Source organism: Hordeum vulgare, chromosome 3H, assembly GCF_904849725.1.
Source record: "Hordeum vulgare subsp. vulgare chromosome 3H, MorexV3_pseudomolecules_assembly, whole genome shotgun sequence".
In the NCBI taxonomy this organism is placed as follows: domain Eukaryota; kingdom Viridiplantae; phylum Streptophyta; class Magnoliopsida; order Poales; family Poaceae; genus Hordeum; species Hordeum vulgare.
In genome coordinates, this window is record NC_058520.1 from 301672857 (window position 1) to 301678644 (window position 5788).

At 39.6% G+C, this 5788-nt stretch overlaps 1 long non-coding RNA gene across 4 annotated transcripts; it reads right to left on the reverse strand.

The window, feature by feature from the left end:
* Positions 1-1530: 1530 nt before the first annotated feature.
* LOC123443696 lies at positions 1531-5400 on the reverse strand. Of its 4 annotated transcripts, none has more exons than XR_006630792.1 (5): positions 5386-5400; positions 3643-3772; positions 2941-3022; positions 2639-2785; positions 1531-1983 (listed from the first exon to the last, which is right to left on the reverse strand). It is a non-coding gene; the product is annotated as an uncharacterized LOC123443696 (long non-coding RNA). The 4 variants fall into 4 exon arrangements; XR_006630793.1 differs by lacking the exon at positions 5386-5400 and adding an exon at positions 2493-2548 and having other exon boundaries at positions 3643-4116; XR_006630791.1 differs by lacking the exon at positions 5386-5400 and adding an exon at positions 3881-4115.
* Between the last annotated feature and the right edge of the window lie 388 nt (positions 5401-5788).

Consider the following 5788-nt stretch of genomic DNA (forward strand, 5'->3'; position numbering starts at 1 on the left):
ATTTTTTGAGGCAAAATGGTTAAGCATTTTGGCCTGTGCAAAAAAAAAAAAACGAATTGAACATCAATTGTTACCCCAAGATGTTACATTCAAATATGTTTTTTATCGACAAAACACCACTGCTCCAATTTGCATGAAAATTGTCAAGCATGTGTGCAACAGTAACACGAACATCCATAAAAAATAGATTTTTCAAAAACATTTAATATTTTTTTTGTGTTATTGTTTACTCGGGTGCAAATGCACCCACGAGACAAAACACCTCTCCCTGCTTTGCACCAGCTACATGTCTTGAAGCATATTTATATTGATTTTTTTACTATAATTAAATTCCACAAAATGAAATAAGCAGACATGAGTTGATAGTACATCTCGGAATCTATCACCTATTATAAGCACTACAAAGTATGATAGTTATAAAATGTGACGGGTATTTCTTCCCACCAAGTAACCAGATTTGTTGTAGTTGTAATTCTCGACAACGTGTAGGATTTCTTGTTTGCGAAGAATGAACTGGTTTGCAATAAAAATAGAACCAAAACCGGTTACTTAATATTGGATTAATGTGGAAGAATGTAATTTCTAATACTTCTATTGAAACCTGCCTACTAACGTGGTAGCACATGAAGTACCTATCACACGTATATCAGCATCATGGTTACAAAAGCTTTTTTGTACAACTATAAAGTAGTATAAGGTAGAGATGTGAATTATTAGTTTCACATAGGAACAAAAACATACTATATGATATTAGATGAGAATGGCAAATGAAGAATGCACCAAAAGAGAATAGTTAGGATAATTAAATAGAAAACACAAATTCAGAATTCTTAGAATAATAATGAATAATCTTAAATCTATGTAAACCTCCTTGCAAAAAAATAAGGAATTACATTTCAAAATATACCTGGCAATCTACTGCATAGGAAATTCTTTCTCTTCCTAGAATAGGCATACATGTAGAATGTTCTATGCCCAGATAAGTCAGAAAAAACAAACCCACACTTCCTTTGGGACTGTTCTTTTGCTATAGAATGTTGGTAAGAATTCATCCCCAATAGGCATAGATTTATATCAGTTTTTGTTAAAGTGGCCTTAGCCCGTGATTCCATAAGGGAAACATTTGCAGTGGGGTATTTCGTTTTGAGCTGCTGGAATATATAGTGTATGAATGGGAAGACTTCTGAGGATGAAAGCCCTTAGATACAGAAGTGGAAGAGGGGTCTTAAGTATGATCTCGACAGGTAGAGTCAAGAACAAACACCTCAATCAGTTCAATTTATGGATACAACAACTTATAGCTTATTTCCTTATGTTTTCCTTAAATGTCTATTATTACAAAGATTTCTTCCAAAGATCCTTATGCTATACTTTATTTAATAGTATATTAATATAATTCTGACACTCTCCTATTGTTTCCCATTCAAAAAGATCCTTTGCTTGCACCATTTCGGTCCTGATTGAATCAAGATCAATAGTGTTGTACAGTAAATAGACTGAGTGGTGACATGTCGCGTTACGACAAAGAGATTAATAATGTACTGTAAATGTATTAATCGACATCAGTACAACTGAACTTGGATCAAAATATAGTGTGGGAGTTTTCCAAGGAATTACATGCCTTCATATCAAATCACAAACAGCTGCACTATTTTGTATAACAAATAAAACAAAATACTGCACCTTAAAGGAAACTCAAAAAAGGAGAATATCAACATGCATGAGAAGTGTCTCGTAACATCTTGAGCACCGATCTTTGCTTAACCTCATTCCTTGAAGTAGTTTTGCCCTCAAATGTGAATAAGACAGTGCAGTTATTTTTGGGTTCTTTCTTAGGACTCCATCATTGCTCTTGTCCATTGCTGATGTACAGAACGCAAAGAGCAAAACATCATGTGGGTCTGCTAACCTAGACATTGGACGCCATGGTATGTCAAGTACCACTTGCGTCACCCTCTGTATGGTACTCAAGCTAACATTCCTCTGAATATCATGAAAAATAAAATAAAAATCGTGATTTAAAGTCTTTTTGCATAAGAGTGAAAATACAGTGCCTATTCCTAGAAAGAGATGAAATCATTACAAAGTTAGTACAAAGTTGAGTTACTTAATTTGGGACACATGGAGTATGTGATTTGTTTTTTTAACAATTGTTAGCTCTTATGGAGCAACGAAATTACCGGAGTGAAGTTTTTTGTCATGCTTGACTATTATTAGACTATCATATATATATAGAGGATGGCCTACAGTAGGCAATAATCTGCGTGCGGAAAAATACATGGTATTTAAGCTAACTTTCACTAAACTTGGTGAATGATATATTTGTCTAAGACGGTGCTTTGTACATGTACATACGTAACCGACCGTTGGGAAGTAGGAAGTTTCATTTTTCTCAAACGACATACATATTAGGTGTTGCCTGATTCTCCCCATAGTACTATTTCTTAGGCTCAGGAATATTAACTGATAATAATGAAATAAAGATTACCTACCTAAAAAATATGATGTCCGAGCCAATAAGGTTCTCCTCATAGCTTAACATCCATATCTAAAATTTGTACTTTCTCGATTATGATGGAAAACATGTGTGTGCCTATTCTGAAGTACCAACTAATCATATGAATCAATGATAACATACCTAACAGGAAAGGCATAAAACGCATATTGGCTTGATATTTCGGATGTCCCTCATATTGGCATGATATTTCGGCCATTCCGATTGCGTGAACACATACAGTGCTGCATCTCAAAGTTGACCTCCCCATTCGTCTCTGGAACTTAACTCCTAGAAAAAGGCACACAAAATTGTAAGCATATACATATTTTTCTCAGCTCTATCCAACGTCAATAAAGACTTAAGGGTAGCTTGCATGAACCACATTTGACTAAACCACACATAATAGAGCATCTTCATCCAACGGAGGGCATCGAATAAATTACCTCTAGATAATTGGTAGAGGCGGATGCCATGACCGTGAAGTGGACTCCTAGGGTGAGGTCGTTGGCATTATGTCGTCCAACCCTGATATGCCACAAAACAAATATTTAGCAACAACAGTAAGGAAAGGGAGCACCGTTTTGCGAGAGCACTGCTTACAACATGCATGTCTGTACATAGCCTATGTGTTCACAACCTACCAGCAAGCAATATTTTTGCATCATCTTGCAGATTTGTCAATACAGATAGTAAATTGTAGTACACTGGACAACATAAAGCAATGCATTGGGTATTTTTCATCACCGATAGTCCACACAACTATACTATACACTATAGTAACCTAAATAGAAGTTGAGCCCATGAACCATTTCATTAAAACTAACTAAACCACCAATTATTAAAAAAAATGGGTTCTCCTCTGCCAAATCCAATCGAGTCGACCACTCTCTACTTTTAGTCCTAACTGAAACACCTGTTAACAAATTAACTAAACCACCATGATTCAAAAAAACAAAACAATCCAAATCACCATTGCAAAGCCAAAGGATAGTAGTATTGACACAGTTCCTTGCCAAACTCAAATTCGTGTGTGTGGGAGAGGAGATTCTGCCCACTAACATGCCCATACAATGGCACTCCACCTAGCAGATCCGCCAATCCATCCCACCCAAGTTCCATGAGAGAACTTCAGTGCAGAAAATTACCTTGCCGGTTAGCCACTTAGAACATGGCCGAATTTTCCACAGGGAGCGTGATCTTCTCCTCGGCGGCCTCAAGTGTGGAGGGGTACAACAGGGCACATGAGAACACCATTGTTGTCACCTATAGGCACCGCTGCAAAAGAGGATAGCATTGTGTGTCGCAGTAACTGCGAACATGACATTCTGAGAGGAGGAACAGAAGATGGGGGCAGATCCACGAACGAGACACAGTCCGCCTCACCCCGGTTCCCTCGATCGGCCGCGTCGCCACACACCACCAGAAGCATCTGCGGTCGTGTGCAGGTCAAAGAGAAGAGACCAAGGAGAGTGATGGTTCATGGTGGCGGTGGAGCCGATGGGATGTTAAAGAGGCTGGATGCGATGGACAGCAGCGGTGGATGGGAAAGGGAACAACGACGGGAGCAGGGCAATGGCGCGATCCAAGGCACGCGATGTGTGGGGATGGTGGGCTTGGTGAGGTTAGGGATAGATGAGAACAAAGGTGCTGAAAAGGATTGTGGGCCTGTACAGTTTTTTTATCGAATTAAAATTAGATGCGTTAATCTCCACCGTAATTACTCGGTCCCATGAGATGAACGGTTCATAATTTCTAATTAACGTGGTAATTTCTAGGAAGTCTTTAATTAGTATAAATATAGATGTACTTTCTCGATTATAATGGAAAACATGTGTGTGCCTATTCTGAAGTACCAACTAATCATATGAATCAATGATAACATACCTAACAGAAAAGGCATAAAACGCATATTGGCTTGATATTTCGGACGTCCCTCATATTGGCATGATATTTCGGCCATTCCGATTGCATGAACACATAGAGTGCTGCATCTCAAAGTTGACCTCCCCATTCGTCTCTAGAACTTAATTCCTAGAAAAAGGCACACAAAATTGTAAGCATATACATATTTTTCTCAGCTCTATCCAACGTCAATAAAGACTGAAGGACAGCTTGCATGAACCACATTTGACTGAACCACACATAATAGAGCATCTTCATCCAACAGAGGGCATCGAATAAATTACCTCTAGATAATTGGTAGAGGCGGATGCCATGACCGTGAAGTGGACTCCTAGGGTGAGGTCGTTGGCATTATGTCGTCCAACCCTGATATGCCACAAAACAAATATTTAGCAACAACAGTAAGGAAACGGAGCACCGTTTTGCGAGAGCACTGCTTACAACATGCATGGCTGTACATAGTCTATATGTTCACAGCCTACCAGCAAGCAATATTTTTGCATCATCTTGCAGATTTGTCAATAGAGATAGTAAATTGTAGTACACTAGACAACATAAAGCAATGCATTGGGTATTTTTCATCACCGATAGTCCACACAACTATACTATACACTATAATAACCTAAATAGAAGTTGAGCCCATGAACCATTTCATTAAAACTAACTAAACCACCAATTATTAAAAAAAAATGGGTTATCCTCTGCCAAATCCAATCGAGTCGACCACTCTCTACTTTTAGTCCTAACTGAAACACCTGCTAACAAATTAACTAAACCACCATGATTCAAAAAAACAAAACAATCCAAATCACCATTGCAAAGCCAAAGGATAGTAGTATTGACACAGTTCCTTGCCAAACTAAATTCGTGTGTCTGGGAGAGGAGATTCTGCCCAGTAACATGCCCATACAATGGCACTCCACCTAGCACATCCGCCAATCCATCCCACCCAAGTTCCATGAGAGAACTTCAGTGCAGAAAATTACCTTGCCGATTAGCCACTTAGAACATGGCCGAATTTTCTACAGGGAGCGTGATCTTCTCCTCGGCGGCCTCAAGTGTGGAGGGGGTACAACAGGGCACATCAGAACACCATTGTTGTCACCTATAGGCACCGCTGCAAAAGAGGATAGCGTTGTGTGTCGCAGTAACTGCGAACATGACATTCTGAGAGGAGGAACAGGAGATGGGGGCAGATCGACGAATGGGACACAGTCCGCCTCACCCCAGTTCCCTCGATCGGCCGCGTCGCCACACACCACCAGAAGCATCTGCGGTCGTGTGCAGGTCAAAGAGAAGAGACCAAGGAGAGTGATGGTTCATGGTGGCGGTGGAGCCGATGGGATGTGATAGAGGTTGGATGCGATGGACAGCAGCGACGGATGGGAA